Here is a 12143-nt window from a genome sequence, read left to right as displayed (position 1 = left end):
GCTTACATTTTTTTTATCTGACTATGACAACTCAGCAGCAAAGTTAGGGTATTAACTGGGACGCTGATTAATATCCAATGCTGTTCATCCCCATTCCCAACTTGCACGAAAATACTCAATACTTTTTCTTCGAAGCAGCTAATTTTTTTACTCGACGATTTTTTTGAGCTTCGTACTCGATATTGACACTTTTTTCTAGTATTTGCTATATGGCAGCTAGCATTCAGTACAAATTCGTTCCATCCTGTCAAAGCAGGCCATGTAAACTTCAAGTGTCATAATTTTTTCGTGTATGCTTTTCTTGTAATTTCTGCAGAATTTTAAAAAAGCAGAATTTTAAAAAGGCAGAATTTTAAAAAGTAGAATTTTGTTTTTAGAATTTTGTACAGACAGAATTTCGACACCAACCCCTCTACTATAATTCCTTTCCCTGGGCATTAGTGGCACATTCAATATTGCATGAACATTTGGTCGTCAAGAAGAATGGTTCTCGTTATAATACCGCATACTTGACAATTGGCATAAAATAACTTCTTTCGATTGGTGCTAAGGAATGCTGGAAAAATTTAGCCTCGATGGTTCCAAGCACGCCCAGGACATCGTAAAAGGTTGCAAATTTTGGATCTGTGCATATGAGCCAAAAAAAAAAAATAAAAAGCAATTGACTGTACCAAGACGAGCTTAATCCAACAAAAGTTGTTCGGGGAAGCAGCACAGTGGTCACATGTTTTTTCTTTGAGAAAATCTGGTTATGTCGCTACTACTTGAGAAGCTTAAAGCAGTCAATTCTAAGTGACACGAAACCTTTCGTTTGCTAGAAGTTTTTGGAGAATTAAGGAAAACCAACCGCGGAAAACGAATCATCCTTCACGAAAGCAAAGAGAGCCCTAACGTATCGGCTTACGCAAGAGAGTATGGCGTACATTTAATTGTAAACTCTACCGTAGATGGCGAAACACCACAAAACTCCACTTCACTCTATTCAAAACCTTTCGATGTTACAGCTTTTCATTTTGTGTAGATTTCGTTAGCAGAGTTCGAGTTTAACCTGGGAGCTGCCTTGAATGCCTAATAAGATTGATAAAAAAATAAGGGAAGCTTGTGGAGAAATAATGAATCTTCACTCCACCTGCTTTTCTATGTACTTTAAATCCTCTATGTTGATTTGAAGTGCAATGGGCTACAATCCAAATCAAAATCAAATGAATATGCCATCACTTTTGAATTCAATTGCGGTATTCTGATAGAACTTTAAAGCCTCTACAATTAGTGTAACTAATCAGTGCCCGTTTAAAACTCACTCACTCGGATTAATGCTGTGATAGTAGCTTGACAAACCCTGTCTAGGTTAGTGTGTCCATTATCTATGAGTAGCCATTGTCAATGCCATTCAATAGTAGGTCCGCGGAGAAAGCTGTTTCGACGGAGTCGGCCCAAAAGGAAAGGTGGTTTATATATGTAAGTTTAGTGGGGAAAAGTCAAGAGATGACCAGTGTCTTTTTGAGTGCTTCATAAGCGAGATATTTGTTGAGTATATTGAACCCAACACAAATAGGTAGATGTTCAACGTGCTGCCATATCTAGAACGTACTTCAGATTGAGCACCGAAAGTTTCACGAGGCAGCTGAAACTCTTTGTGAGCGTTCAGTGGTGATTAGCCCACGATTATGGTGTTATTTGAATGAGAATCAGTAAGCTGCTGATGCTAATATATTTCGCTGAATGCCGCTAAAGGGATGAATATATGTATTACTTCTAGCTCAGTGGTTGTGCGATGTATAATATTTCTGAACATGTCCGCATTTGGATGAATTCACATTTCTAGGAGGCGGCATCTTGTGGTATCTTGGCATCCTTATTGATTAGGGCGGCGGGATTTTTCTTTGTGATATATTTTTTTGACTTGTAGTTTCCTGTTGTAGTGGAATATAAAGGAACTGTGAATGACTGAAAATTCTCCCAGCCCTCAGACAATATTTCCCATTACACTTAAGGCCCGAAGAGAGGATTTAACGTAAAGAAAGGAATAGGTAGAGCGCGGATTTATTACTGTTCTGCGAAGTTTCCATATTTTTTATGAATCTTAGCAGTTTATCAGGCGAAAGTGAGTATAGTTTGTCTATTCTTAGCTTTTCTCTCACTTTTTGTTTACTTTTCATCCTCACAATCAAACAGGCGCTGATTCTTTTAAATATTATTTTCCAGTATTATTCAAAAAATCTTTAGCGGCGCTTCGCTCCAACTCTTTGGAATGCGGCCTTACCTCACTTGTAATATTAATTCGCAATTTAAATTTTTAAATTAGCAAATTACACAAATATTTAAGTTCTCTACATTTATACTCCCCACATTGTTATCCAATCGTCCTCCCTTAAATAAAACTCTTCCAATTTCAAGTTGAAATATCTTCCCTCGAATAGCTCAACGCTAAATTTTGTTATATATTTGCTAGTGAGAATTTTTTGCAAATTTGTTAACGAAGCTCTGCGCTAATGCTTGGCGCCACAAAAATTTATTTATTTATTCGTTTCAAATACAAAGTTGCTCTGTACAATTTAGCTTCGGCACTGATTTTTTATGGTAAAATATTATTGCATGGCTTTCGCTCGTCCTCTGTTTATTTAGGTATGCACAAATGGAATTTCGGAATTCTGAACATTTTTGGTAAATTTCAATGAATGAATCTGTTGGACTTTGATTTCGGGTTGTCTGGAATGTAATTAAATTGGGTCTCGAATATTTTGAGCGAATTTAGTTATTTTTTTTATAACTGTGATTGTTTGATACAGAAAATGCAAGAAATTTATTAGTATACAATTGAGAGCATAATTAACGGTAAACAATTGTATGCAAGCTAACTCGAGGTTAAATGGAACGGTTGTTAGCAATTCTGCGATGTTAAATAAAAAAATATTCAATGAAATTTTTTAAATTCTAAAATTTTTTCTACTCGACTAAAATATAAAACCTATTTTCGTATTAAGTGAAGCTTTATTATTTTTATTATTCAACAGTTAAACTTAGAAAGTGAGCAGTTTTTTAAAGTCTTTCGGGCATAGGTAATAATAGTAATTACATACAGAGGTAACTAATTAGGCTGCTGAATATAGGGTAGCCAGCGTAAGGAAGAAAAAGGAGGGAGAGGACAAGTCGTTGCTAAAGTAGTCTTTCTCTCAACACTGACGGTACTCCTGAGCCGGAGGTATATTAAAAGTAATTTGTCGTTGTTCAGGGTCTTTGGGGCTAAGAAACCATGTGTGCATCTTTCAAGGAAGATGGAGAAGTAATAGTGGAGCAGTAATGTATGCATCGCCCTTTATTATACATATCCAACTTGTCAATGTGTGAATGCTAAATAAAGTCAGTATCTCAATAACTGCTATCTTCTCTTGGTTACCAACCAAAGCAAAAAGCGGGGACGTCGGCAAATTGTCTACTGTTGACCCCTTCTAGAGGAATCCGCATACCTCCACTCATCCTTAGTCGTTCCGAAACTGAAATTATTTTGAAAACCTCCCAGATTGCAAAACCTTCTGACTAAAAGCATTTAGTAGACCTCAAGATAGATATGAAAATCCCAAAAACGGCCTCTCGCACCTACCTCACAATTCATTTTTGAGCGATACGTGAAGAACGAAGTGTTTGTTGCACATATCCCTTAATTACACGGAATATTTGTACAATTTTCAACTACATAAGGGGGGTGGTATACACGGCAAAAACCGTTTTTTATGAGGAGATTTTTCATGTCATAACTACAATTGACATGAATTGCTATTGCCTGCCGGGGAGCGACCGCTTAAAAAAAAAACGTTTGCTATCAATTGATGTTTCATGCCCGGAGACACGCAACTGGACACTTCTGAATGGTAGTCATGCACCAACCCGTTCGGCATGCCAGGCGGCGGCATATACAACTAGAATGTTTTCTTTTATAAATATTGTAAGCGATGTTTGTTTAGCTTCCCTAGGAATATTATTTTATTATTTTTTGTTTTGCAGAATGATTTTCTGAAACATTTTAATTCCCTAATGACTTTATAAATCTGCTTTTTGTGGCGTTCCTTGATGTAAGGGGAAAAATAACCCTTTCAGGTGGCAGCCAAAGGATTAAAATGTTCTAAGATTGACCATCTGAAGATCGACCATCAAATAGTTTTAAGCCACCTGCGCAAAGCTGGATTCAAAAACAAGCTCGATGGTTGGGTGAGCTAAACCAGGTCTAACGACCAGTAAGGTTCTACTGTGTATTTGGTGGGTCTTGAAAGGAATTAAATTTCTATTGCCAACAACTGAACCGTTTGAGGCTAGCGATTGAACCGAAATTACCAGAATTGGAACACAGAAAAGATGTTCTGTTCCATCAGGTCAATGCAAGGCCACACACATCTGTAGTGACTCGCCAAAACTCCGGGAGCTTGATTGTGAAGTCTTAATGCATCCACCGTATAGTCCGTTTTTTCTCATTGCAAATCGTTATGGGTGATAAAAGGTTGGTATCGAAAGAAGAGTATGAAAATCGATTACTAGAGTTTGTTTGCTAAAGAGCACCAGAGAGAGAGAGAGAGAGAGGGAGAGAAGCACTATGAAGCTACTTTTAAAATGGAATCAAATTATGCCAAATCGGACAATCCGATTAAATATATTTTTGACTTTTACGCAAAAATAATGGATTTCTTTTTCCCCAAACTAATATATATATAAATAAAAAGCACCCTATCGAATGATTTATAGTTTCCGCAAATGGCGCGCAACTGCCAAAATAGAAGTTTCCATCAAATCATTTTTTTTTTGATTTAGTGAAAAAAATAATTCAAAAAACAAAATTGGATGAATTTTGCGCTAATAAACTTCGAAAATTGTTTTATTTATTTGCTCATCTATTTAAAGTACCTAATTTTTTTTAACGCTTTTTTTAACACCTAAAATTGTTTTATTTATTTATGACAAGACTTCGGGCACGAAAAATGTGTGAAGTAGTTACTCTTTTGATCTCCCGCGAAAGGAGAGAATTGGGATCCCCCTGACTACCTGTGGTCTGCTCCTGTAAAGATGGGCATCGCGCCAACTCAGCGACCGTTGGGCAAGTACACAAACTTGTAAGGTCGCGAAATCCTTCTGTCCACGTGTGGACTGGGGGCGCTCGGGCGAGCTTCTGAGGTTGACAAAATATCAGCTCTCAAATCTCGTGGCTTTTCTCACAGGTCACTATGCGCGAGGAATGCATGCTGTGAGACTTGGAATCACCTCGAGTCCTTTTTGTGTTGGATGTATGGAGGATGAGGTGAAATCATCTCTGCACCTTCTCCTTAGTGCCCTGCTCTGGCATCTTGGCTCTTAATTCTTTGCTACGCCGGCTGATATAGCAGGCGTTGACATTAGAAATCTGATGAATTTCATCAGTAGCACAAAGCGGTTGACGCAAACGCAGCACAGTCATCGGTCGTAGTCCACACACTCCAACCCACCCTCCTAACCGTCCCAGCACCACCTCTTTCCCCGCAACCCATTGGTCTTCCTCTCTCATCTCACCTCCTTTATAATGCTATCACAAAGGACGAATCCGTTTTTCCTCGTCCCAGTGTGCTCATTCCTTGGGCAACCACACCAAGCCCTAACCTACTCTTTTGTTACAAGAAATTTCTTTTATTTTTACTATTCAGATTTCCTTCTTATCTAACCAGCATATAAAATCAAATAATTAACGCTTAACGCTTAAGGGATCCCGGTGGTGTAGAATTTTCAAACAATCGATTTTTTTTTTGATATTTCGAAAGTATAGGCTTTTAAGAATATACGATCACGTAGAGTCAGATTCGTCGCGCGGCGGCATCAATAGAAAATATGCCCTCTCAAAACTTCAAACTCAATTATCTCATTCTTTAAATTATAAGAATAAAAAAAAAAAACAAATTGTTTTCATTTTTGTATGTAGAAGAAGTTAAATAAAAAGCCAAAAAATTTAAATATCGTTTTTCATTTCTTTTATTGTAAAAAAAATTCCTGAAAATACCCTAAATTTTCAAGCTCTAGACTACCGAGGCTCCTTAACAAGGATTTCAAAACTAGTTTGTGGTTATAAACTTTCAGAAAAATATGTACTATTTTTGTTGCTATCGCCAGTCTAATTACATAAGGCAATCGAAAGAAAACTGCGGCAAGCAAAGTAATTTCTGTAGAACCAGAGTAGAACTTTAATAGCAGCAATACGCTTAACTACACTCACATATGTACACTAATACATACAAAGCATATCCGTATAACCAAAAATTCTAATGCAAAATAAGTAGCAAAAGGGGCAAAAAACAACAACAATAACAAGAAACAAAATATGTTAGTGCGACATTCACAATGTGGCGCTTTTCTTGTTGTTGTCAAATATGGCGCAACACAACGCCACGAACGCCAACAAATAGACAAAAGTCGAAGTTAAATTTTCAACAGCAATTTTTCACCTTCGCACCGCATTCCTCTCGTCACACCTTTGCGTCATTATAGACACCACTACGGTGTCAACTATGTAATTTGTAAGTTGACAAAAAGGTTTATGGCGGCGCTTGCACACACACTTACGAGTATCTGTGGCAGGTTGTGAAATAAAAACTTACAAATTATTTTTAAAAAAGAAGACAACAAAAAACCATTTAATGTACAAGCATGACAAGTAAATACTATAAAATGCACGACAACAAATCTTTTTATGGCCCCAACGCTGTAATTTGTTTAACGCAATTGCTTTGCGCTTTGTACGTGTGTTAGTGTGTGTGTGTATGTGTACGCGCAGTGTTGTTCAGTGCTTTGCCAATTGGTTTCTCTAATTTGTAGTCTGTGCCTATGTGGCGATGTAGAAAGCAATTTGTCTGGAATAGCTTGATGAATGCTTCATAAAAAAGAATGCGTTTTTTAGGTAGTTTGGATATTTTTCAAGCAACTCAAAATTGTTCGCTAATATTTGTAATTTACAAAATCCCTATTTGAAGTATTTTACATGACTTGCAGCTTGTTGAAATTATCTGTGCTTTACACTTCTCAAGGGCAGGCTAATCATGGCGGACACAAACTCAATTTTCCTGTACGGCAGCAAAGTATGGGGAGATGTGCAAAACTGAAAAGCCAAGCGCAAAGCACTGGAGGCTGTGCAACCAACAGCGGCACTCATAGTTGTCTCAGCCTACCGCACTGTCCCTGGCGTTGCAGTCTTTGTGATCGACGGAGCGATACTCGTCGACCTCACGGACCGAGAACGGGTAGATGCGTGGGATTACTTGAACTAGCGTCGCGAAACGGAGATGCCAAATCGTGCAGAGTTTGCAAAGCCGATGGGACACTGAACCGAGTGGCAGATGCACGACGAAACTCATTCCAATAGGCAAATGGGTAGAAAAGAAGTACAAAGGATCTTCGAGGGAGTGAAACTAAACTTAGTTCCTCTCGGGCCACTGATACTTCCGAAAATACCCATGCCACATGGGAAAGGTAAGCGATCCCAAGCGCATATACTGCGAAGCGCTGAGCGATGATGCGGAATACACGTTCTTTAGTTGCGACAGATGGCTCGTGGAAAGGTATGCTCTGAGGAAGCAGATTGACGACATCGCGCCGAGTAACATAATTAGCAAGATATTTGAACGCGAGGACAGTTGGAATGCGTTAAAGAGATACACCGAAGGCGTACTACGGAGAATAAAGATAGACCTCGAACGAGAGAGATAAGAAGGCGAGCCTATAGCTACAATAAGGCCGCCGGAACCGAGTGGATTGGAGCGTGACTACCATTCGATGTAAGCGCCAATTATGTATATAAGCGTGGTGGACCCAGACGTGGGCGAATAGAACTCATCCATTTTATGAACGTCATTCTGGACCCTCCTGAAGTAATGCAGAAAATAGTCACAGGAAAAGAGTATCCACAGACGAGGAGGAGGAGTTGTTTTAGACAACAATCAACAATGGGAAGATACAGCACTCGACGCAGTAGACGACGATCGCTGTAAGTGCGCAAGCATTTTGAACCCTACCTCACCCATCAAAAACAAAAAAATTGTCTAGAGGGACGAGCACATATTTAGATATTTGGCTAAAATAAAGAAATCTGACCCCAATAGTTTGTCGCTTGGATCTGTTTTCCAGCAAAGTAACGATCCCAAGCACTGTTCTCGATTAGCAAAAGAGTGGAGTAGTGCCAATTTTACAAAGACTCCTGTGTGACCGCAAAGGCCGACCTAAACCACATGCAGAGTTAGTGGGGAATCATAAAAAGAGCAGTAGTAGCTAGTAAACCCCCGTTGTGCCGAATAGAGGGTTGTGTCCAACGTCAGACCATTAACTGGCTCTCTGCGATTTTGAAGAAATTTGCTGATTTGGTGATCAAACCTGGGTTGTTGATGTTAAACGGGGTTGATGTGGCAGTGGCTTGCTTACGAAAAAACTGGGATTATGGTTGTGATATACGAAAAAAATTAGAGGAGAAGTTGCTTCGTTGCAGTCTAAACGTTGACTGATTGGACGAGTGTGCGAATACGTTTGAAATGAGCGGACAGAATTTTGCTGCCGAATTACCGATGACGTGGCAGCCGAAGCTACGCTCACGATTTTGCTTCGGATGGCCAAACCTCGTAATCTATCATTCTGTACGGAAACCGAAAAATGAGGATTCCTTAGCTAGGTCGAATGCCATAAGATTACTCCAGGTCAGTGCCATGATCTGCTGCACTCTATGAGTAGACGATATGGGAAAATTTATTTATTAGTGAGCCATTGAATATAACTGATTCTTGTAGTTTAAGTGGGCATGTTAAACTATTTAAAATAAATATTTAAAAATTTCAATAGGCGATCTTTTGAAAATGAAAAATCTTTCTCAACAAGAGATTTTATTAAACTCAACAACAATTTAATATAGTAACACGAGCGTTTCGAGGACAAATAGAAACACAAAAAAAAAACGACATAAGGGGTCGCCACCGAAATATTCTTTGTTAATTAAATATCAGGTCGGTTAGATGGTTTCACGTGGAGAGTAGGCGCATTTGCAGAAATAGCCAGAATAAGTGCACTCTGGCAATTGACACCTGGCGCATTTTGAAGGATAGTCCAAAGGCCACTCAAAGAAAATTTTCCATTCTTTTTATACAAATCTTTTAGCTAACACACTGAGTTAAATAACATGAAAAAATTTATAAACGTATTCATATCAATAAATAGTTTTAAAAACTTCTGCGAAAAGAAACAAATATTGGCTTACTTGTCAAAAGATCTCGAAAGGCAGCAAATTGCAATCTGAAAGTACAAGAAAAAATGCAACCAATTTATATTAAATTTATAATAAAATGTATGCACAGAAATATTAGCAAAACCAACAACATGGAGAATAAATTTATTTTTAAATGTCCACAACATGGAGAAAAGAAAAATTGCTTACTTTCTAATGCAAATAACGGAGGAGATGACAACTACCTGAATTTCGATTAAAAAGCCTTTCATTTGGGAAGCTTAAGGATTTAGTATTTATTTCTTATCTTATTTTATTAAATTTTATATAAATAAGCGAGAGTGGATTTCTAATATTTTTTATTGAGTGCTGCCAAGTAAATAAATATATACATTAGGGTGGGTCAATATGTATGGAATAAGATTTCTTAACATCGCCCTTTGCAGATTCGGATACTATATAAAATTCTAAGAAAAAAAGTTCAGTGCATCACAGCCCTAAAGTGAATTTCCAGCTCCCCAAATTGTGAAAGAAGTGAATTAGTACGAAAATTAAAAGGGGGCGCAATGAAGATAGAAAAAATACGCCTCATGTTGAAAGTAAACTGGATCTAAAACCAAAATAATCGCAAATAAGTTGTTGATTGTAAACAACGAAAAAATTAATGGTTTGAAAAAAAGCAGTCAAAAATAAATTTTTGTAATAGTGTGACATTTTACTGCTTTTGGGGTTTTCCAAGTTTAGTTTGATTCACTTAAAAAAAGGCCTCTTTCCTATTAAAATATTAAAAATTTACATGTAATTTGCTTTGGCGGTCGCCATAGCCGAATTGGATAGTGCATGACTACCATTCGGTAGTACCCAGGTTCGAAACCTCGGGCATGGAAAAAAATTCTACACCGAAAAAGCTCCTCAAGCTCTTTGCCTGCCATTCAGAGGCGGCATAAAACTATAGGTCTCTCCATTTATGGAAAAACATCATAAGGCATACCACAAATATGAGGAGGAGCTCGGTCAAACACCCAAAAAAAGCGCCAGTTTTTATTATGGTTATTATTTTTCGCTTCGTGGAGCCATCATAGGGTGCTTAACGAAAATATGGATATCAAAATTAAGTTCTACGAACCATTCTTAATACTTTCGTCAATATCAAACGTCATATTAACTTTGTATTAAGTAAAGATAGCTTCTTTTTACATTTGGGTAGCTCGAAAATGACTTTAGAGCTCTAGTGTATACACAGATGACTGAAAGCTCGATGACAGACTAGGCGGAGGTGTATATTCCGAGCATCTGGGGATCTCCTTCAGTTTTCAGCTCCCCAACTACTGCAGTGTCTTTCAGGCTGAACTGATGGCAAAAAGGAAAGCCGCAACACTGGTATAGTTTGATACGATACCTGTGGATGATATCTATATTTTCACTGATAGCCAGGTGGCGATAAAATTTCTCAGAAAATAGTCAGGATTTCACCTCTAAGGCAGCCACGTAATTCCGCATATCTGTTAACGAGATGACTGAGTCATTTAACCCAAAACTAACATGGATTCCTGGCCATCGCGACATTGAGGGCAACTGTAGAGCCGATAAACTAGCGAGACTCGGCATCAAGTTGACTGATGAGTACATAGATAATGACATAGGGATACTCTTAAAAACATGTAAGCTACTCAACCTTGAAGAAATTGTAAGGAAAGTAGACGAAAGATGGCGTAAAGAAGCCACCTGCAAAATCGCCCGTCAACTGTGGCCGACTCTTAATGCTAAATGCACAGAATCTCTGGTAAGCCAAACTAAGTACACTCTTAGCACACTGATCTCAGTTACAATGGGCCACTGCCTGCTAGGTAGACACGCCCAGAGGATGGGTGTGCAAAGACATGACTTCTACAAAAGCTGTTTAGATGAGGAAGAGGAAGAGACGATCTCGCACCTTCCGTGCAATAGTCCTGCTCTATCCAGACATTTATTTCGTATTCTAAGTAGACAGTTTTTTAATGAATTAAAAGATCTCAGTTCAGTTAAAAGTTCTGCAGATATTCTAAAATCTTTGAAAAGCATACATTGGTTTTAAGAGAGATAAGAAAGGACAAGTTCCCCACGCAGCACCACAATGGGCTATACGGCTGAGTGCGTCCCAAAGAATAACCTCTTCAGCCTAACCATATCTAAACTATGCTCTAGTAGACTTTTCTTCTTATATCTTAATGTATGATAGAATCCGAATGCTGTCGAAAAAATATTGACCCGCCCTAATATACATGTACATATGTATGTATATAAATTTTGGTAAGCAAATAAAAATATTCCAGCCATGTGAGCAATATATGTATAAGTGGTTATGCAAAATTAATATCTCTAAATATCTACATATTTGCGCATAACAAATGAAAATTTATTTACCGTAAAATTTTTACTGCTTTCTGGCAGCAGTCGGCCACATAAAATTTTAAAATATTTCACAGTAATAAAAAATGCTCTTATTCAATTCGCAAAGCAAAAATATTAATTAAAATCTAGAAATAAATATTTGTATTTACTTGTAAAAGCAATATGCATATTCATATATGTACACTAGTGCTCACATAATTAAGTCAACTTATACTCTTGAAATATATTTTAAATAATATTCTTCTTGCTAAATTTTTTTTATTTTTTTTTATTACAAAAATGTATCTCATTGCATAATAAAAGTTATAAACTTAAATTAAAGACATAAATATATATGAAACTGAAATTTAAAAAATTAAAAAAAAATGGACACACAAGTTTTCAACTTTTTAATTAGAATTATCAGAAAATTTGTGGGTGTGAGGTTTCATAGTCCATTAAATTTCAGTTTAATAAAGTAAAAGCTTAAGTCGCTCAAAAATTGCGTTGAGTTTTGACAGTTTTTAAATGCGATGTTTACAATTTTCTCCTTTCTGAGAGA

The 12143-nt window shown here is 37.4% G+C and overlaps 1 long non-coding RNA gene across 1 annotated transcript in view; it reads right to left on the bottom strand.

Moving 5' to 3' along the window:
- Positions 1–12143, bottom strand: part of LOC129243018 (uncharacterized) — a 139199-nt gene that overhangs the window by 27499 nt on the left and 99557 nt on the right. The window contains exon 4 of the long non-coding RNA XR_008582232.1: positions 9245–9279. This is a non-coding gene — a long non-coding RNA (uncharacterized LOC129243018). The remainder of the gene's footprint in view (positions 1–9244; positions 9280–12143) is intronic.

Source organism: Anastrepha obliqua, chromosome 3, assembly GCF_027943255.1.
Source record: "Anastrepha obliqua isolate idAnaObli1 chromosome 3, idAnaObli1_1.0, whole genome shotgun sequence".
In the NCBI taxonomy this organism is placed as follows: Eukaryota; Metazoa; Arthropoda; class Insecta; order Diptera; family Tephritidae; genus Anastrepha; species Anastrepha obliqua.
This window is presented reverse-complemented; position numbering and strand designations above follow the sequence as displayed.